This window comes from Malurus melanocephalus, unplaced genomic scaffold (genome assembly GCF_030028575.1).
Source record: "Malurus melanocephalus ecotype Western Australia unplaced genomic scaffold, MMel_1.1 scaffold_261, whole genome shotgun sequence".
Classification (NCBI taxonomy): domain Eukaryota; kingdom Metazoa; phylum Chordata; class Aves; order Passeriformes; family Maluridae; genus Malurus; species Malurus melanocephalus.
In genome coordinates this window covers 469191-492881 of record NW_026623493.1, presented here as the reverse complement: position 1 = coordinate 492881, position 23691 = coordinate 469191, and positions in this window count along the sequence as shown.

Below are 23691 nucleotides of genomic sequence, written 5' to 3'. Positions count from 1 at the left end.
ATCTCAAGTACCTGACTGCACACCTAGTGAAAATACAGGTGTGACAGGCAGCTGGTGAGAGCAAAGGTACGTAATAACATACTGGAGAGGAGACTCAGGAAGATGTGCCCACGCCTCTGATGGCTGTGGCTTAAGGCTGAGCTGACAACCTCCTCAGGCACACTGAGTCCTCTTTTCTTTTTTCAGGACAAATGTATTAACTTCAAGGTGTAGAAGCCAGGAAATGCTTTTATAGTGTGGAAAAGTCCTTTCAGCTTTGGCATCTAGCTATCCCAGTCATCACAGATGGCACCCAAAATATTCTGAATTGTTTCCATCTTTGACTGCAGAAAATCTGGACTTGTGGCTTTAGTCTCTCAAACGCATTTGCTGCAACTGGCCTGAAAGAGACAAAAATCTTTCCAGCTCATCTCTAAACCTTTAAAKACAAATAACATTGTCTTCTATGCTAAAAGTTCAAGGAAAAGCTTGCCACCAACAATTGTGGTGAAAGTAAGGCATAAAGCATAACACTTGTATCACAGAATTGCTGAAGAGCAACTGTAAGGTGAAGTTATAGAACCTAAGAGAAAACTAACTTTCTGTGAAGAAGCAAAATACAGTGCTACATATTAAAACCCTAGAAGTCTTTTAGCTGGGATTGTTCTGCAAGACATCATAGCATTTTTAAGATAAAATTGTTTTGTTTGATATGCAATCACAACCTTTCTGCCCGATTTTACTGAAAACCTACAGGAAAAAAATTCTTTTAAAATCCTTCTTCATACAGGCTAGCTAACTTCCTTCCCAATGACCTGATAGATTTACTGGCTTTTTAATTTAGAAATGTGTCACAATCTTTTTTTCTGGAAGCTCAAAAAGTAGTCTGTATACAGCCTGCAGGAGCAGAGATGGCAAACTCATACATGTTTTACTCTCAACTTACTTTACTCCATTGAAGAGCCATATTAATGCAGCCATCCTTGCCCAACGGTGCAGTCTACCAAACTCTTGACACTTTCAAAAGTCAGCACTTCCCTCCTCACAACACACATGCAGAGGTAGCTAGTTTACTCATTCTGCTTACTAATTGGTATTTTGGGTCCCTAGATGAAAGTGGATCCATGGAATATTCTACAAGTACATACAGTTCTCTTTGGAAAACCAGCAATATTTTATGTTCTAGACAATGTCAAAATCTAGGCAGCAAACAAGATGGTCTCTACTGTGACAGTTTAGTGCGCACATCAGTTGAAAACATATAGCAAAAATACCCACAAGAGAAAAGTATGCATAGAAAAATCACTTCAATAAGCACAGGTAAAGAATAAAACCACCTATTTCAAAATACAAGGCCTAAAAAATTGTTTAGCCACAAGAGGGAGACAAATGTACAAATGGACAGAATTTCACACGACATACAGTTTTCAATGACAAAGTTTTATGGAAAGCATGGATGTGGTCAAGAGGCACAAATTTGATTTTCAACTTATAAATTCATTTCCTGACCCTAAGCTTAAAGGATCCCTGAATCTGGTGAAACTCAAATTCAAGTCAGGAAAGCTGCATTGATGCTTCAAGTAACAACATGWTATTTCTTTGCATATGCCAATTCCAGAGTATCAAGACTGGAGAGAAAATTGAGTATTCATTTTAAGCATATTTTCTAGGAGAAAGAAAGACCTTGTTTCAATAGTGAAACAATGTAGCCATAAAAATCAAACTTTTCTGGAACATCAGGGTTAAATAGAGTTCACAGCATTCTCAAGATACACTTTTATGACATCTATAAGCCTATCGTAAGTTATAAATTAATGGCAGATACAGCAAAYTCTAATTATATCACCCATGTCTATATCATTTAAGTAATAGCTCTAAAGGRTGGATTAAAATGATGAAAACCTAAGAAATGGCTGCAGATAATTGTCTGAGGTGCTACAACAGATTTACAACCTCCTGTCCAACATCACCCTCTGCTGGGCATCGGTAAGGAGCATTTACATGGCAGAATCTGATGAGATTCCCACAATGCACCAAGGGCAGAACCAGACTAGTGGTGCCTTATTTGACTGAAGCCCATCATCTGATGCGCAGTTTTTTTAAGCATTCAGGCTGTAAGACTTCATTCCAGCTTAGCACAAACCAATCAGCTGACGCGGTAGAACAAGACAGCAAAGGTACCTTCATAAATAAAATAATTTTCAGACCTGGTTTTACAAGGCTCTGCTTCCCCTTCACCTGCTATGTCTGACTTTCGATAGAGAACTCTATACAGACAGGATTAGGCCCAAACCACCTTTTATAAATTATTTTAAAGAGAAGACCTGCTTGGAAAAGAGCCATTTCACAAACCAATGAAAACACCAGACAACCTAATCCTTATTTCATGTAATTCATCTAAGTTGGTATTTGCAATATCAGGCTACCCAGGCACAACAGTCTGAAGTTGCACATCTGGCATGTAATACCATTGCAGCAATATTGCAAAACCCATAAGAAATTCCAATAATGCAAAAGGGAGGGAATTAAAACCTTACTCGTGTTTCACAGGTGGACCAATATTTAAATCTAACATTACAGAACATCAGCCCACCGATGAATTCACTTCACATTAAGAGGAACATGCACTCATGTTGTACAGTGCAGAAAGCTGAGGAAGGGCAGGCTGGCTGCAAATCCCAAGCTGGTGAGCTAGGTTGGACACCAGCAGAGGACAGCTGAGGGGACAATATGGCCCCACCYGACTGAAGCTGTCCCTAAAGCAAGCTGGAGGCTCCCAGGCAATGCCACATCTTTAGCTAGTTACCACAGCCTCTATGAGACCATTCAGCAGGCTAGAGTAGCTAGAAGGCAGCATGATTCACATCTCATTCTTCCTGCATCTCTGTGTGGGCTTTAACCACGGGGGAAATCACCTTTATACCARGTGTGGTTCCTCTAGCTCTCCAGCCTCAACATTTCCCTGGAGGCAAGCCTTATCTCCATCATTTGTTCATTATATTTAACATTTTGCATTCTGACACAGGACTTATCATGCCAGAAGTGGCTATATTTAACTCATTTTAGAAAGAGCCATCCCCTTATACAATTCTGTTCTAAGCAAGTCCACACAAACTGCAATTTTCCCTGACTCCAGTGCATGCTCACAAAGATGTGCTACAGATTGTCAACCTCTCCAGAACTGCAAGCTGCTCTGGATTTAAGGTATACTGCACTGTGGAAACCAACTTCAGTAATTTTTATCTCTCTTATTTGCCCAAGAGAGATAAAATAACTGAAGCTCTTCTTTGTTTCATATATACAAACAATATGTTTTAAAATTATATTTATGTCATTAAAAGATTGATTAACTACATAGCATAGAAACACTCAGAAAAGCAAGAAATTATGAATGAGATTGGAAGGAAGCACATATACTTTCTAGACAGGTCTAGATTTTAGATTTCTTTTAAGTTCAGGTACTCAAGGTTATTTTATGGACTTCTTTTTAATCCATTGTGAATGGGAGACATGCAGGTCAAATGTATTATGAACATGCTTTCAAATTAAGACTCCATTTGCTGATTCAGATTAAATGAGCATAAATAAATCTTCAATTGAAATCAATGTGATTATTGCAGTTTGTATCATGATATAAAAAATGTATCTATAAAAATCAAAGCTAGCACTTGTAATCATATGCTTTAATTGACCCAAAGAGGTGAGAAAATAAACATACTCTCTTTACACCTCTTGCAGGCAACCAGATAGACAGAATACAAACCATTCATTCCCTAAAGAAAGATGTAGAAGCACAATTTTAAGCTAATATTTATTTTCTTTATTCTCAATGGGTCTGTTTAATGTTGAAGAAAAACGATTCTTCATCACTGTCATATGAATCAGGGTCTAAGAAACACTGTTTGTCTAGCAACAGACTGAAAACAAAATAACTGTCACCCTTATATGACCCCTGRTTGTGCAATGAACCTCACTGGTGCTAGAAAGGTGCCTCACATGCACAAGGGTGGCAAAATCAGGACCACACAATTTTCCTGATGAGAAGAAATTATCTCCAGTCCAAAATTTTCTTTTTAGGCTGCAGCAAAGTCAATAACTTCTGCAGTGTGAACTGTGGAGTAAACCCCTGCGTCATCAAAGTCTTGTAAGTGAACCCAATTTGCCTGTGTTTGAATTCCCACTGAACAGCATAACCCATCTCTGCCGAAAAGAAACTAAGCCAACAGCAGCACCAATCTCAATTTTATTCAAAACCACAAGTCATGCCTTGAGGATATAAATTTATCCCCTCCCTTTCCCATCAACACACACGTTTTGCCACTCGCCTTGGGAAGCATGTTATTAAAAAAAATTCATTTCCCCCTTGGATACATTTTTATATTGTATACTAAATTATGCATTTAAAATCAAATAAAAAGAATTTACTGCCTTAAGATTACTGCACACATCAGAAAGCTCTCTGTTTCTAAATTTTGGAAGAATTTTCCACCTCCCCACCCAAGCCAAGCAAACATCCAGTGTTGTTACAGCTGAGGCAGTGGGGRAAAAAAAAAAGACAAAAATATTTTTCACATTAGAAAGCTGTGCTTCAACTAGTAGGGAGGAAAAGTGAACATCTTAAAAAAGYTACTTCTCAATGCCTCCAAGAGGGAAAGGGAACTTCTAATTTGAGGGCATATCTGGAAAGYGCACAGTTTAGGTCAGTCAAATAATAATGATAATCTCATCCTCTCCTAAATAACATGAAACTTAGACACTGATTAATTAGCAGCCTAGTGCAGCAGTTCATCTTCCAGCATTTYACTTTTTTCAGTCACAGTTCTCCTTTTTGGGAGGAAATAAAGAAGTTAAACAATACACTGAATTCAGACATGGCAAACAGTATGCTACGGTTTTGTTCTGAGGAAGGCAGAGGATGGTGGGTGGTGACAGGTGACTTTTCTTCTGGTATTTACACAGATTGAAACCTACACACAGCAGGAAACATTCACAAAACCTGAAAGTGTAAAATACCAATTCTTATTTAGAGGCTTAAATAAAAGTGCCCTGATTTCCTGAGATTATTTCATAACACATCTCCTGCACAATCTAAAACTGCAACTGCTCACAATCAGGAGACTTAGACATTTAAGTGTAATTTTAAGACATTAACTGCAGGTAGTCATATTTGAACAAGTTTAACTTGGTTTCCTATAAGGAGCCAACTGCAGCTTGTCTCAGTCTTTGACTAACACAATGTTCGTTCTTCCACTTAYACAGAAGAAATTGATAAACTAAATCAAATACAGACAAAGCAGGAAAATATAGGTTTAATTTAACTATATACTAGGGTTTTTTTTCCCCAATAAGTTACAGATAAATAGGTTAAGAAACCTCAGCTAGACAGGGATGGTGACCCACTTTGTAAAATGCTGACATTCTCTTGTGGAAATCCACCAACTCAAGTGACACCTGCTTCCATGCTATTCATGGTGCCCCCATGTTTAACCGTGAATGGTAGCTATAACCGAAGAGAAGTTCTGTTTGAAAGTAGAAAGGAAATGGGAGACAAAGGCTCAGGAACATTCTTGGCTGGAGAAATCAAGAGATGRAGTCAAAGCAGAGCAGATAATACACTGAAGAAAGCACAGAGGTTTCTGACGCAGAGGTACATACATGTAGAGACTGGTGCCTACCAGAACAGCCGAGGAGAGAAAACCAAAATTATGTCAAGAACCAGCATAACACAGACCCAAAGATAGTCTAGAAGCAGTCATCTCATTATGAACAGGGTAAGAGGTAGATAAAACAAATCTGCCAGGCAAGGGGAGCTTAGCACTAGTTACATAAGGTGCCACAAAAAAAACCCTAAGATTTTCAACCAAAAATGCTAAGGACAAAGCACATCAAACACCACAGCCTAATGAGTAACCAATTTTGGTTGGGTTTTTTAATATATATATATATATATATATATATATATATATATATATACACACACACATACACATACACTTTTAACAAGCAGGGTAGTATTAGAGAAAAGTGAGTACTGGGTGCAGTAGCATCATATTTTTCCCTGATATGCAGAGATAATGCCTCTCTTCTCCTCTGGAAACACTGCAAGCAGAGAGATGACATGATGATTTGGAACAGCAGGAACCCAGTGGCAGGCTACAGCATATTTATTGGAAAGGTTTGGTCATACCCAAACCCTTCACATAACTCCACTACTTCCTCACTCCTATGGTTCAATCAGATAAACCATATGTTGGATACTGTCACTGAAATGGGTTTAACATTCCTACAGTCTTCCTCAGCTTTCAACTTCAGGCCTCTGGGTTGCACGTAAAGGATACCATCATAATTTAACTCAGCTCATGGACACTGAAACAGGTCAAACATTTGTCAACTCCTTTTAAATGTCTTTTAAAATATTTGCAGAACCACTAAATAAGCCCCCAGAGAAGCATGAACAAATAGACAGAGCCTGCTAAAGAGAAGCGGAAGGRTTGCTCTCTCCCAAAAGGGGATAATCAGGACATCTGTTGAACACTCCAGGTTTTTTTCCTTTCTTAAGGTAATTGTTGACACAGTCCCATGGTCCCACTTATGCTTTCAACTGGAAAACTAGAATTTGGATACCATCATAACTCATTGTTGGACCTTTCTACCCCTGAATTAAATGAGTAATTAACACGGCACCTGGGACTGTGGTTGGACTCCTTGGCACTGTGCATTTGGTTGAACTGAAAGTCTCTGTAGTCCATAACAAGGAAAACAATTCCCTTACCAGGCTCACTGTAGCATAAGTACCACATACAATGAAGGGAGTGAGTTTGCACCATTGGTCGGGGTGAGAGGGAAGTCACTAAATCAACAGACTGCACAGGACCCTTCTAAGAAAAAAAAAAAAAATTACTTTTGCCATGGCCATGTCTGCTGCAGCTCTAGATTCCGTGTTCCGAATATGATGAGGGTGTGACAGACAGGATCTACAACAGTGGGGACATACCATGACAGGTGGCAGAAATCCCAGAACAAACAAAGCTGCTCAGGAAGAATGTCTTTTCCTGTGCCCCAACTTTGCGCTGAAAACAACAAATTAGCATTTCCACCTCCAACAAACTGCTACCTTCTGTGAAGACAGCAGGTGCTGTTTTGCACCGAAGGAAAGAAAGAAAACCCTGTGTCTGCTCCTCTCCTGTCAGTGAATCTAATGATAGTAACAGTTGCCATATCGATGAAAGGTGAGATACAGGTTTTCTGCTCTGGCAGAAAAAGTTCACWCAACCTCCTCTCCACTAGTGGTGAAAGAGTAGTTCCCTCCCTTCCCCAGCACCCAGCCACATTATGGGATCACAGAAATAATGGCGAAGGCTGGACTTCAGACCTCTAATGAGCTGATTTGAAGAAACAAATTTCTTTCAAGCAGGCAATGGTACAGGTGCCTCAGGAGTCAAATGTGAATGACCCTGCTTCTCACGTTATCCATGGAAAAAAAGGGCTCTGCAAACCCTAAGAGMTTTGCTAAGAAATGAGAACCTAGCTGATGCAACTTTTGAATTTCAAATAAACTCACAACCTTATTCAATGGAGCTGATATTCGTACACAGTTCTCCCCTCTAACTTCTGTGATCAGCTTCAGCATGGCCAGGATTTGACACCAAGAGACACAGACCCCTAGTTAGTGGAGTTTTATATAAAACCCGATGCTCAGCATGCAAGCAAAACATCAAACTACTCAAATATTTGTTGAGTGTTKGTGACAACACGTCAGTTTGTCTTCTAGAGATTCTGTCAAATGAAAATTGYGGCTGCATTGTAGATGGGTGAAAATCTAGCCTCATGCCAGCAGGCAGTCACCAAAACTGAGTACTTTTGAAGCAAAGAAGCAGACCAAATTTTTCCTTCCACATTCATAGGCAATAAAATAATTTAAATTGTGCTGAAAATTTACTTCTTATAAAAGCCTTGTGCATTCATGCAAGAAATCAGGATCTAGCTTTTGATGGATCCCACAATATATCTTGGAGAAAACGAACATGCTCCACCTAACCAATAAAGATAGTAGAGCGAGCACTGTGTTGAGCTGCTGGTGAGTTGTCAAATTCAGTTCCAACCAGCAAATGTATCTTGCACGACTACACAAAAGCACCACGGTACGTAGTGGGAGATTATCTCTAAAGGTTGTCCAGTTTTGAACTGTATGACAAAAATCACATTGGTAGTAATTGAAGAGGAGTTGATTTTCAGTAGGAAGTGATCAACATTTCACACTAAATGTTTCATACACACAAAAAAATTTGATACTTCTGCATTTGTTTGTCATGGTTCTCTCAACTGCTCCCTAATGACATGTAGTCAAGCGTTATATTTTGATTTGCATGTTTCACATGAATCATTAATGCAGCAATACAGAACATAATGTTATTCCTAAAGCCACATTATGCTCCTGGAGATGGAGTGTGCCAACATAATGCTTACACAACAAAAATGACAAAAGAATGGGCATGGGTACATGCTTGTTTAACTTTCACAAGCTGCTGTGGGAAAAGACCCCTCGTGATTCTTTGCATTTACCTATTTTCATTTGTTTCTCTGTATTTTGTTGTTTTGGGGTATTTTTCCAAACAGTTTGTCTACAGTTACATTTGTTTTGGTATTTTTGAAAAACAGTTTGGGGATATTAAATGGACTGGCTTAAACTAAGTCAAACTGGTAAGTGTTAGGTAATCTCTACATGATTGTTGCCATGTGGATCACAGACGGTAGGTTTTTGTCTCAAAAGATGTTGACGCATGCTGGCACAACTGARCTAACACTTCACAACATATCCCCAAGCAGCAGCTGGTCCTAGCTTTTAAGACAAACCTGCACGTATTTTCTATGTCTTTCATTTCCCAGACTTATTGCTAATGCTACAAATAAGATGACTGCATCAGCCAGAAAGGCCAACCAACTGGTCAAAAAGATAATTTACAGTTAATGTAAACCTACTCAGCAGGATTACCAGCATATTTATACACTTACAAGCATTCATGAGTGGCATATGATGCTAATGGACATTAAAAGGAAGGCTGCATGATGAATGATGGTAATTAATGATTAAAGCATTACACAACACGTTTCTCTGGGAGTGCCATGTTAGTGTCACTAAATTAAGATCCATCAACCTGCAGCTTAAGAGGTCTCGGGGTTGCAAATCACTTTTTAAAAAAATTGATATTTTTACTCTTTTACTTTTACTCTTGTAACCACACGCAGGAATATTAATCCAAGAATAAGGATAACTCCAGTTTGACAAACATATAAATATGTGTATGGGGAGCATGCATGTGACCCCTTTTCTGAAAGCTTTAGCATTTCCTAGCTAACAAATCTACCCTCCTTTCTTAAAATGCTCTCTTTAAGACCTTACATTTAACCATTGTTTGCATCAGAAGCTTTTCTTACATGCATAAGAAAACATGTATTTCCTTTCCTTCTATAAATGTACAAATAGCATGCACAGTATTTCCATGACAGGATGGCAGCAAGAGAAAACGCGGTCATTTTGTGACGAGATGTGAATTAGGAATACATCAGGGCACAACAACAGTGAGTGTGACACTGATGTCCAGACAGCAAATACCTAAGAATTCCTCAGCTGTGTCTCTGAGCAGGTCTGGGGGACCTGGCTGCAGACATGGGATCTTATAGTGTCCAATGCCATGTCAAGGTGTGCTCATGCCCTTCCCCAGCCACACTCACACTGGCACTGGTTGCTCCAGGTTCACAGGCTGCTGCCCCCCCAGCCTGTTAAATCCTGGTGAAGTGTCAGCAGAGGGGAGCAGATGCTCATATCTCAGCCAGCTCCTTTTAGTATTTGMTGTCCTAGCCCAACCATAGTGCTTGCATTATATCAATTGTCTAATGGAACAGATAACACACAGGTACACACAACAACCTGCCAAAACTGCCGTAGGATCAGAAACCTTTCAGGAGGGAAATGGGGTGGATGGATGGACATGGAAACATCTTAAACTGCAGCAAAAAAGATGAGCTAGAAACTGGTCAGTCAGACTCCTTGCTTGATATAAGATCTCCAGGTGGTGACTAAGCCAGCATAATAAAAACGACGTGTTGGCTTTTTCGTTGCTGTGGGTTTTTTTGTTTTGGTAGGTTTTTTGTTATTATTTCTTAAGCATGTTCAGTTTCATCCCACCTGCAAGCTTTAACAGATCTATCTGCTATTATTTTTAGATCCCAAATATTCAACCTGTTTCCAGGAGGATTAGGAAGCACGATGCTGAAGAGGCAAGCACATGCAAGATGCAGGTCAGCATTACATCTTCCTAATACAGTAAAGATGTGAGCTGGTCTTACAGGAATCAGTTTGCAGCGTGAGAAATCAATTTTCCCTCTCTCCTRTGCTAACCAGACAAACTTGCTACTTTAACTTAGTATCTACTGGAATGATGCTGACTCTGCTAATCTGAGTAAAGCTAGCTGTTATAGCAAGAGATGCAAGTACTGGAAGAGTTGCCTTGGCTCTGAAATCGGTTATTCCCTGTATCGAATTACCTTTAAAAATAACAAAAGTTGATTTAAACTCATACGAATTCAGAGAACACCATTGTATGCAGCTGCAAAGGACAAAAGACACATATACATTTCCCCAGCTATATGGTCGATCAGGTTCATTTCATCAACCATCTACAGCCTGAACATTTTTTCCATTCTCAGTACAAACACAGCACAACTCTTTCAGAGCATGAGAAGCAGCCAGTTAGAAAAGAATGAGAAACTTGAAGTGATCACTTGATCCTCATAAATGCCACTAAAGCTGATTTCAGAAGTGGGCCTTTGTCTTCYTAATCCTAGTAATTCCTTTAATTGAAACTGCAGTTGTCTTTTTCAGCCAAGAAATGATAGTTCTTCACTCCTGAAGTGACTAAAAGGGTTTGTTTTTTTTTTCCTCAGCCTAGAAAGTATGTAGGATTTACACAGAACACACTAGCTGAAGGACCAAGAAAAGCAATGATTGAACAAAAACGTACATGAAATTGCCAGACACTTCATTTTCACATATTGAAAAGCAGATGTAATACTGTGCAGTCTGTAAGAATGGGGAAGGGGAAAAAAAAAAAAAAAAGGCAGGGAATTTCTCCTTCCATGTTATTTTCCAGGGACTTAAACTAGAAAACTAGAGGTGATGAGTTGTTATGAAGAAGTGAAGAGGAAGTATGTCTAACAGTGGTGTTCCAGTTAAAGGAAGAGGATGATTAGGTTCTGAGTTCTGTTTTATGCTCAGTTAGTGACTTTGAATAAAACATCTGGGGACTGATTCAAGAGAATATGGGGCCACTGAAGGACATCCTGAATGTCAGTGGGACTCCCACATGAGATCTTGGATCATTCAAAGGCCAGATTAAGCAATGCAAGAATCATTATAAATCTGATGGTTTGCAAACAGCATGTACATGTTAAAATAAAATTTTAAATTCACCTCTCAGATAAAACCTAATCAAGTCCAAGAGCAGGAATACTTATGCCCAAATTCAAAAGAAAGTTAGCCCACAGTACTACACACTTTCCCAACAAAGAATGGCACTTTGTCCCGGAGCAGAAGTTGGAGAACAACAAAGGGTGCATGACCAGGACACCAGGCAAAGGGCAACTGTGAGGCTGAGATTTTTTTAAAGGATATTTGTAATGGTATCTTTAAGAGATGGTTCTCTGAAAGGGAAGAGTTCTCTAAAGAGTCTTTCCAATTACTTCAGCATCCCAAAAATAGCTGGAAAGAGACCTGAAGGATGAAAGCTGGCAGACTTCCACTTCTAAGAATCCAGGCCACAATCCACCTGCTTTAGGATATTTGATCATGATCTGATTGCAGCCTGGTGCTTATAGGGCCCAGCTGATGATACCCAACAGACTGTATTTGTTTTACATGSAGAAATTAATTAAGCCTTCAAAGACAGAGAAGTCAATGGATATCCATGGCAAGGAGCAAACCACTTTAAAAAGTATTTTTGAAATAGGTGTCAGAAAAAAAAAATTAAAATACACTTGCTTCCATTCACAAAAACAGAAGGAGAGACAGAAGAAACTTGTGCTACCCACTAGTAAGACACCTTAAACCTTTTTTTCTCTTCAGATGAAAATGGTTTAACATAGCCCCAATTATAGCAAAAAAAAAAGAAAACCCTAAAGAACACAAATTGTTTGGGTACCCTTTTTTAAAAGCAGGGGGAAAAAAGTACACTTCAGAAGGTAGTATGTTAATGTCTACACCAACAGCTACTTCTGATTTTTAATTTTTATTCTAGATACGTTAATATTATTCCTTTGTTGTAGAACAGGGAGAACAGTGAAGTGACAAGACTTGATTTGAACATCTTGAATGAGTGAACTTACACTGTATCAATAAGGTCACAATATAGGTCACTAGCAACATCATTTTCACTAGGCTGGCAATAAGTTCTCAGATTTGACATATGACTTCTCTGTCACAATATGTTAATTATTCCCACTGAGGTAATATGCAGGCCAACACAGAGAAGCRCATGTTCTCTTTTGATTTATTAAAAACTGTGTTAATTTGCAAGAATAAACACAGAACTCATTAATTTCAAATAATGCAATTTAACTACACTGAATTACACCTGTTCCTTAGCTCTATCACAGAACAAAAAGACATCAGGTATAATAAAAGCCTGAAAAGGATTATATTGAGTCAGGCTGGGGACTATTGCCTTTTTTATTTAATGCAGGCATTGTCTATTAYGAGCAATTTTCTGAAGGCTATTGCTCTTGCATAATATGCTGTATGAACATGCAGAGGGTGGGGTCCCAACAGCCCAATTCTTTTAATTCACTGAAGTGGAAACAGTCAAGAACAAATGGAAAGCAGAGATCAATTGCTCCCACTGGTGATGTCACCAATTATGAATTCTGTGGAATTAAAATGAATTTACCATCTTGGCTGTGTTATTATGGTTACATTGTGTAACATTATGAAAAGCACATTCATCTCATATATAAAATTAGCTGAAATAAATGTATAATTTTTCTCCTTTTGAAATACTGTACACGGTAATGATACTTGATCTTTTCTAGCAAGATGTCTCAGGCTCACTTTTTAACTAGTCACAAAACAGCTGTCAGCAGTATCAGGAAGCAAATTCATGAAAAAAAGGTAAAATTCATTTAGCCACACATCAGCAACATCTGGAGCAATCTCTGAGAGCCACCAAGGAATCTGACAGGCCCATTCTTCCACACTAGTCTACTTCCAAAKGTGAATTGCCTTGCTTTCAAAGGTGTAGATTCCAATGCACAGCAATAAAAGAGACATAGATTTGGTCTCCAACTTAAAAAGCAAGCTACGTAACTTGGTGTTGTAAGTATCAAGCAAGCAGCGCCACTCTACAGAGAGTAAACTCTCATCCAAATAAAAAATATTTTGTTATTCTTTTCCAACAATATTCATCACCTAGTGTTCTATAGAAACAACCACACCATGAGTGACTGCAGCTGAGGACTAGACACATGGCAATCTCCATTGTGTAATAAGGACTTACAGACTTGGGGTAAGGACTAATCTTTTTAACCACTCCAAGGAAATTCAATAGTTAATGACCACAGCTTCTTGACACCTTGCAAGTCATTTTGGCTTTTGGGTTTGTGAAAAAGGATTCTTATAGACAACTGACGCTCCAAATTTACCAAGCTTGTGTTTGGAAATGAAAGAGAGAGAGAGTAAATACTTAATTGGTTTTAATAAAATTTGGGAATGGAAATTAGAAAACATACTACTATTTTGCAAGGTAGCAAAAAAAAAAAAAAAAAAAAAAAAAAAAAGGCTTACTTGCCTTTTTCATGAGCTCCTAGCAGGTAAACGAGTGCTGTGGCACATGGCAGATCCAAATCACAAGGGCCTCTCACATTATGTTAATACCAGGCACATACTAAACTTAAGGAAAAGCAGTACAAAAGGAAGAGAAACTGGAAGAGACAAAAGGAAGAGACAAAACCTATACAAAACTTTAGATTCAAATAGAAGTAACTCTTAATAGCATGAGAGAAGGAAGGTGATTTTAACAAATCAGAAGGTGCTTTGACAGAGTGGAAAGAGGTTGCAGAGAGCATAACACTGGAGAGGAAACCCACATAATCAGGAAAACACAGCACAATTACACTTTGCAGACCCTGGACAGCAAAGAAAAGCACATCAGATTTGGTTAGAAAATCAGCCTTTGTACAGTCTACTAAGACAGCACTGATCCACAGCACTTAAATGGAAATGACTGTACTATCTGATGATGTATGAGAGTTCAGAAAATAATTTCAGATATACTAAATTCATTGATGGGCATCTAGCAGCACTGAAAACCTGCTTCCCAAAATGGCATTTCTAACAGACAAAGAACAGATAGTGTCCTTCAAATATAGTTATAAGTAATATTTTGGGGAAAAAAAAAAAAAAAAATCGGTGAACTATAAAAAGGAAGGTTTCAGGCATTTTCAGTCATTTTTCAGCAGTTCTGGTTGTTGACTGGAATTTAGCAAGAGTACTGTCCACCTATAAGAAGGATTGGAAGGAGGATCCAACCAACTACAGGTGTTTCTGCCTGACCTTAGCGCCAGGGGCAAGTCATGGAGCAGATGGTCTTGGGGTGCCATCACACAGCACATGCAGGACACCAGGCTATCAAGCCCAACCACTTTGAAAGGCAGGCTAACCTGATTTCACATCTACAATACACCAGAAAACATAACACTACTTTGAGCCCCCGGAAATTCTTTGAGGGTGTACAMTGAATTCTCTGATCAGCATCCAAAACTAAAGGTGTCCCTGTGAAACCCAATGTGAGGGTTCATGCTCTCTYTAACGTGATCCAAGACACTATCAGGCAACAGCCATCCATTCATGGCAATACATAATAACAGCTTTTGAACTATAAACTGCAAGTAAGTGATGGACTATCGCAGATCCAYGATTTACTGAAGCTTGAAAGAGCAATAACACAAAGCCCTTCAATATAAAACACCAACCAAACACACCCACCGCTAGCAAAATGGAGAGAAAAGAGGTTTGGGAAAACCCTGCTACAGAATATCCAGCTTCCCTTTGTCTTCCCTATAGCAGTTTGGTACAAGAAAACTAAGGTGCCTATGCAAAGGATATTCAGRAACATCCTGCAACAAGGCCAAACCCAGCAAGCTGCTGAGTAAGTACCTCCCACAAGGTGCCCAGTGGCCCTGACTCCTGCTTCGAGTTATATCGCGGAAGCCTTGACACATTCGGACGCGTGGAGGACACCCATTATTTTAGCCATTTGAAAGGAAGCCTGATTGATATAAGACACCCACAGGGGCAGTAGAAGATGGCAGTAGTCTGCACAGTGACACAGGAAGGTCAGAGGAAGGTAGGGGGACTACATTATGTCGGATTTAAAAAATAAATACCCCCTCCCCCTACCAGAGCTTTGGAAATTATCTACATTTCATTCTATCAAATAGTTTCAGTGGTAATACAGGCCAACCTAATAGATGTGGCAGCAGCTCTGACTGGGACAGGGAAGTGGGGGGATGCAAATGTGTAACAGAGAGAGTTTGCTTTTCCCCATATGCAGCTCTGGAGCACACAGCAGCAAAGTGTTGTACTTGGAACTACAATAACAGCTTTCTTTTTGCTACATTTTAAAAATATTCAGTAGCTTCCATCAATTAGGAAGTTTTTTAAACACACAAATACTCTATAAGACCCTATTAGTAGTGCATAGTTCACTAGATGTAGAGAATGAAAGAAGCATTACATTCCACTAGTTAGTAAACATACCTGAAGATATATTTTTGCCTTGTTTAAGAGGGTGAGGACGGGTAAATTACAAAACCAATCCTATAATATACATTTTCTACCTAGAAAACCTAGTTTCAGAGTCAGTATTTCTAGAAATGTAAGTACTGAAATCGCATTTTAGTTGTCAGTAAATTCATTATCACATTAACTAGGTCTAAATTATTAAACCTTAATGATGTAGGTTCTCAAAATGCGTTGGGCTTTATTTTCCCACACAGAATCAATGTTAAACATTAGCAGTATAAATTAAGTAATACTTTACTGTGGCATGCTGCTGCTTTGAATTGAGTTACCCCAGGAAGATGTATATTCATGGCTACAGGCTCTCTTTGGCCTCCTAGCGAGGATGATATAGTTTATTGTAACAAATGAGCAGTCGACCTGTAATGACTTAAATGATGTATACATTTTTGCCAATGAAAATGTACCAGTGAGGACCTTTCTGCTTAAGGGAATGAGAAGAAAACAGGAGCGTGAACTATAAACATAATTTCCATGAAAGCCTGGGGGAGCATCTCCCTTTACACAGTTTAGAAGCATGGCGCATATCACAAAACATTTTAGGATAGTTAAATTAATAGAAAATAGACTCAGGCAAAGTTGAGAAGGATATTTTTTTTAAAAATGGTATTTCAGCTTTAACCCTGTGCTGCTTTTTTTCTTGGCCTTCAATCTGAACWGTGCAAAAGAAAAGTTAGGAGACTATACAGATATCATCTCGATGCAATTTATGGGTTCTTTAAAAAGGGGAAATATTTATATTGTGAAATCATTGTAACTATTGTCACATATTATTGCTGGGCTTCAATTTCTTTACTTGCTATTTCTTTTAAACAGCCAAAGGGCTTAAAAATTGCAATGAGTAGTTTATCTGATAGTCTAAAAGTTACAGCATGACACACTTTGCAATCAAGATAAATATACATCTTGTATTGCTTTTCCAGGATGCCTAAAATCAGTCTGAGTAGCCATGGATGCCAGCGTGTCAAAGCCATCAGCAACTATCACCAACACACACTAACAGGTTGAAAAGAACAAATTAAAGACTCTGACAATCTAGGCCACTTGCTAGAGATACCCTGACTAAACTGCAATGCCCAAAGACTATCTCATCACATTTGGAAATGTAAAATGAATACTGCATCTTCCCAGATACAGAATTAGAGACTACTGAACTGAAAAAAGGTACACGATAAACTGATAGGTGACAGACTGTAGTCAGGGGGACAGAGAGCTGCTTTCATCACCGTTGCTTGAGATATCASAAGGTGAAAGAACTATTTCCTCTAATGATCATGAAGTATAAAAGACAAGTTACCAAAGACAGGTGACAGAAACTTACACCTGACCCAGAAAACAGAGAAAGGAATGTTAGCAGTGTGATACAGTCCCATGCAGATCCAGATGTCTCCTGCCTCTGACAATATCCAACATTCTCCCACATTTCAGTAACAATTACACAATGACTTTCCAACAACATCTTGGTGAGATCATTCCATACTGAAAAGGCAGCTTATCTCATACATACCAGCCCAGGAGAAGAATAAATAGAAACAAGGGTCAAGTTCCATCCCTGTTGAAAYTATTTCACACCTGGCTTCTGCTCTTCTAACAATTGTAAAATTCACAAATGACCAATACTTAGAGGTAGGAATAAGAGACTTGACCTTAGCTATTATCCATATTAACAAGTAGATAACACATTTTTTATAAAAACAACAACAAAAACCACAAAGAAACTATTACCCAAGTTATTGTGTTACTGACGAGTTTTGTAAAATTTCAGACTCATCCTTTTTTTTTTCTAACAGGTTCCTTTTGACTAGACATCCATTTTCACACATTTTATTGGTCTAAAGGCAAGCAATTTCTAGAAAGTTAACAGTGAAACAGACTAGTTTCAACAGTCTTATCCCACCTSCAATAAAAGATTATTCTTTATGGTTTCTCTAGCTGGCTCCTCAGGACTCAGATTTATGAGACTTTTTTGAAAGGTCAGATTAGGTAGAGATGCTGGTTTATGAGAAGAGGGGCATTAGCTCTCAAAATGAAAGTATCCACAAACATCTTGGCATGGTACAGTACCAAACGTTGCTGGTATACATAAAGTATATCCAGAAATGCTTCTACAGTACTATCTGGTTATATCTGCACCTTTGCTACACTATATCATAAAAATCACCATGCAATAAGTTTGTTTGAGATGAGGACTTTCTGATTCACCCATCATCAGAAACTGACTCAAWGGCCACTTTCAGTAACACTTGTCCTAAAGAAATTGGCTTAACAGAATTATGAATCAATCTACTTCTACATTAAAATACTTACTCAAAAATAAAGGAAAATTGTATAGTGCTTTAAAAGTCTTCCACTAACAACTAATTCATGTTGTATTAAAAGTATACTGTTTGAGCTGCAGAAACTACCATAGTAATAATGGTGGTCAGACACAAAATAAAACTAAACCTGCATTTCCATTTAAATAGTATGCTTACAACTGGAATTATTTGTATTTATATATTTCCTCTTGGGTTTCATTCCTGACACAGGGGATCTTTGGCTCCTGTAACCCTATCACAGCATTTTTATACAATGGCAATTCAGGTACACACTATAGTTTAAAGAACATTTCTTCCCCATGGGAATGAGTTTTCTGCTCATGTAACTTTAAGGACATAGAGTGCTATTGCCTACAAAGTAGCAATAAAGCCATTCCTTGAATCATTTGGTTCAACCACAGCTCTCAAGTCTATCTGTTCCACTTGTTTCATAAACCCACAAAATGCAGCATATTGCTTCCCTTCTCCTTCTATCTGAATACTGCTTAGAGGACTGCAGAAAAGGGTTTGTTTCCAGTTTCCTATTAAAACCGCTCCATCAGTGCCAGGGCTGTGACCAGTAACAGCAGAATTAGGCTGRGCATCTCTTGAGTGTTTTTAGATACCATGGCAACACAACAACAGTAGGCCAGGGTTTGAAGGTGTAATGTTTCCATCTATTTACAGAACCTCTAATAAACAACAGCCTCGTGCTTCCTGTAAAAAGGAAATTAACCTAAAGAATGAAAAAGTGGTTTCATCTGTTTCTAAAGAACAGCAAGGGCTCCAAAGTTTTGTTATGATGACATTGCATGTGGATGGAGAGTGCACATGAGCACCACAGAGAGGGATAAATTCAGAGTAACAAAAACTAAACACAGCAGATATTATGCCATCAAACTCTAACGYTGTCATCATCCCCACACCACATATTCCATAGAAATTAAATACATCCAAATTTAAAGAATTTGCATGCAACAATACTCTTTACTTCTGTAACAGTTATCTCTTGAGCATAGTGCCAGAATCCTGTTACATACAAATGAAGCTCTTCTCAGTGCTGCCAAACAATAGGACAAGAAGCAAGAGGCAGAAATGGATGCGCAGGCAGTTCCACCGGAACATGAGGAAGAATTTCTTTACTGTGCAGGTGACCACACATGGGAACAGATTGCCCAGAGAAAGAGTGGAGTCACTCTYRCTGGAGTTATTCAAGAACTGTCTGGACRCAATCCYGTGCCATGTGCTCTGGGATAACGCGGCTTAAGCAAGGAGGTGGGACCAGACTCACCCATTGTAGTTCCTTCCAACTTGACCCATTCTGTGATGCAGTGATCACATCAAAGTTAATACACATCTCTGAAAGCAGTGGTACCTCAGAAAGAGGTACTTGAGAAACATGAGAGACCACAGTAAGAGGTTACAGTCACTGCACACCAAACTAACCACCAATGGGCATCCAAGAGAATCAAATAGTGAAGAAATGTCCAAGACACTGGAAAGTGTARGAGTTTCATTTGGCTAACTCAATTCTTACACTGCTTCCACTCTGGATTAAATCATTACACACAGAAACTGAACTGTTATAGTGCAGTCATAAGTGAGAGCAGAGTAACATTCAGGCATACAGAAGGTCTCAGCCAAACACTGAGAGGTTTAAATAGCTGAGCATTTCCAACTAATAAACATAAACAATGTACACCAGATAAACAGACACRGGAATGCAAAACTCCAAAACCTGTCTGTCATTACATCATTACATTACTCTGAAATTCATTGTTCCCACTTTCAACAGTCCAAGATCAGCCACTTACAGACATTATGTTATTAAATTAAACTGTTTCATCCTTATTTTAAATGAGAAACTTTAATGTTTGGTGCAACTCCATCTGTCTGCTTTCATTTAACAGAAATGTCTTTATGCAGCTAGAGGATAAATTCCATACCTTAACATAAGATGGAGAAAGTATAAACCTATTAACACAGTCATAACTACTGGTTCTTACTCTGAAACACACCATTACATCCAAGGTGCAGTGCTAAACTGTAGCAGGCTCTTTTAGGTTACTCCCAGCCAAGCAGACTTTCTTTAGGGACCTTTTCAAAGACCAGCTCTCCTGAACACAAAATGAAATTATGTTGTATGTTTTGGCTACTCGCAGCAGCACCTTTACATTATGAATGGCTCTTGATTGCTGTTAGTGTGAGCAAATTGCAGAGTACACTATTAGGAATTCTCACTTTATGCGAAGGTGGGAATTTATTGCTGGTTTTATGCTAACATATTGGTGTTCTGAGTATTTATAACATATTGTTGCATTTGTTATTAATAGAGCAGTGTACCGGGGAAGGATTAAGAATCGATAAAACACTCTTACATCTGCATTTATAGTATTTAAAAACAAGACAATACATATASTCCACAGGGTTTACTCAGGGAGATGTGTTTCCTAAGCAATTTCTTCATTCTGCCTTGGCAGGAAGCAGGTCGTGTATGTGGATAAATAGTATTGGAGCCTGATGATAAAACATTTAGAAGCAATATAATCTATGGTTGAAAAATACTAAAACTAGAAGTTCTGTCCCACGTGATTTATATGTTATAGGGCAGTTTTTAAGAGAATTTGAATGCCTAAAGATGGTACATCATGGGATTCCCACTGAAGTCTCAATCATCTCGAACACCTCTTTGCTCACAAAACAAAAGTAGCTACACTACAAACTGAAGCCACAAGTAGTTTACAAACTCTGAGAGGCAAACATTTTTCAAGTAGGTCCAATATAAGACCTGAGTGGTCCAGAACATAATTCCCAGGCAGCCTGCAAAGGTTACATAGACAGGTAAGTGTTTCAGTTGAGAGAACAATGTACAAACACATTATCATGTCTAGCTCTGAATTTTCCCAATTTCCACACCAAACTTCCTTTTTGTCACCTGCAAGGATCTTCTTATATCTGTGTTCCATCTATTCTGATAAACCCAGATTTGGTCTTTCTTAAGGCTTGTGGGTACAAGGAACTCCACACCATCAACACTTCAAGGACCCCTGCCTGCACACCCTGTTGGGCTGTCCATCATCATGTTTCCTACCCAACAGCCACACATTCCTCCTGCATGCAGCATTCATGTCCACTCTTTCTACATTTTGGCAAGGCAAAACAGCCACAAGTCAGCAGGATGTATTCCATGCCTTTTTAGGTTTCCAAATCCTCTTGGAAGATCACTTCAACAAACCTTAGCAACATCAAAGTGGCAGAATCTTCCAAAGGACTCTTCACACATTTGCACACCAGCAGCCACTAGGGAGCATGAAGGATTTTTGCATATTCTGCAGAAAGGCATTTTCATGGGTGAAAAGTGGGCAGACAGTATATCAGTCTGCCTCTACCCAAGTAACAAAGTAGAGTGCYGAAATGCCCCTGCAGTTGTATGGCTCTGCCCTCAAGCCTCTACTTTTTACTCTTCGTAAAAACTTATTTCCAGATTCAGCCCTTCCACCTCTCTAATCCCTTGCAAAGACACTTTCCAATGCCCCTATCCCTATTCACTCTATCTTGCAGTGCCTCAATCTCCTTGGCTCTATTTCTAAAAGGAACATGAACATGTTTCATTGCAGACACTCATGGAACCTTTAACCTCATGCACCCTCTAGAGTAAACATTTCCTGAGCACTTCATTTAGTCTGCATGAATTAATAATAAAATTATTTACTGAGAACTAGAAAAAAGAGAAGCAAATGATACCAAGAAAGCACACTTGTTCCTAACTAGCTGTACAGGTTCTAATTTATGTGGCTTGAGCTGTTAAGGTGTTTGCAGAAGTCAACAACCCTGGACCTGACAACCTTGAATGTGGCTACATCACAACAACCAGAGGATCAAAATTCAGTCCCTTCAGTTACAGAAATTTGTATTTATGGGTGCGGCAGCAGAGCACATTTGCAGTCAAGTTCCTGAGTGACGTTTACCTTTTTTTGGGCACAGAAACGTATCACTTCCTGCAGGTGCCAGATTGGTTTCAAGCACTTGGGGATGGCAACGCTAAACAATGTAGAAAAATTTCAAAAGATGAATGAGCACCCACACTCCAATATAATTTATATGCAACAACACAGATTATTTATACATTCTGAAGGCTCTGCAGGCCAAAACATCACCATTTTGTCTATTTTCTGAATGTATAAATAAGAAATAGGATTGTAGAGAAATTATATTGGAGAGAAAAGGCTCATTTATCATTTTTAATTTACTTGTGTACCCTTTACACTAGGAAAAATAATACCATCCACAATTTACATAGAAACAAAATCAGTCAGATGAAAGGCTTTATATAAAGTGTTATGGTAACATGTTCAAATTAGGTAAACCCAGCCTTTTTAAAATTCATTAATCCTCACTATAAACTAAACCCAGCCTTAACTCTCCATATGTAGTAAGAATGATGCAAAAGTAGGGCCAGTGAACTGAAAATAAAGAACAWGCTTGCAAGGAGGGCCAAATATTTCTTTCACTGACACCAAGATAACAGCCAGGACTTGAAAGTTAYTGTTCTAATAATACAGGGATTGAAGTTACAGCATAATCTGCTGGTAGGAAAGAAACTAACATGTATGAATTGAAAWAAAATTCTTAGCACCATAGCTCACGTCCACTATGCATAATTAACTCCTGCACAAAAAGATCCTACATAATATATTTATTGTTAGCAATAACAAATTCACTCTCCTTATGTCAACTGATTAGAATTACCATTCTTCAGTTAGAGCATTTGGAAGAAAACATTATGAAAACATTTTCCCAATCTTTCTAATAAAAACTTCAATTTTTCTTTAGAATAATAAATTCAATGTCAGAAGGTCAGATCCCTCTGTCCTTCTCATAAACGCATAACCACCGTTTCTTTTTATACAGCCTAGTCTTTTAATGCATCACCCACTAYGGTTTCATGTCCTGGGAAAACCCACAGTTTTAATGACTCAGGTGAGGTTATTGTTTCCATGTAGGAGAGTTCAGACTCTGTGACAAAACCACCAGAATGCACATGTTGTCAGAAAACCTTTAAACTCGATTTAAAGCCATCGAGTTTAAAGAGACGATTTGGTTGAGATATCAACAATTAAGGCAATAATTATGCTCATTCTCCCCTAACTGCTCTCTTCTAACATTTCTTAACCTTTGCTTTGTCACACCTGAACTTAACAGCACTTTAATGCAGAAACAGCACAGGGATTTCTTATTTCATAAGAGATGTGCTAAACTATTTGAAATTTWAAAAATACACCAAATCCCACATGAAAATGATGGGGTTTTGAGCACTTTTCTCCTTACAATTTAGAAAAGGAGAAACCACCCTGGCAAAAGAAGAACCAAATCAAAGAACACTACAGTCCTTCCTTAACCATGATTCTTCTTGGGTTTTTTCCACCATACAGRCATACCGAACATCTTTGCAAAGCAAAGAATCAAAGGATAAATCAAAACAACTCAAAATTTCCTTTGATGGTGTGGAAAACCCCTTTTTCAACAGATCAAATTTTGAAGGAATCAAAGGTAGAATCTAGGTTT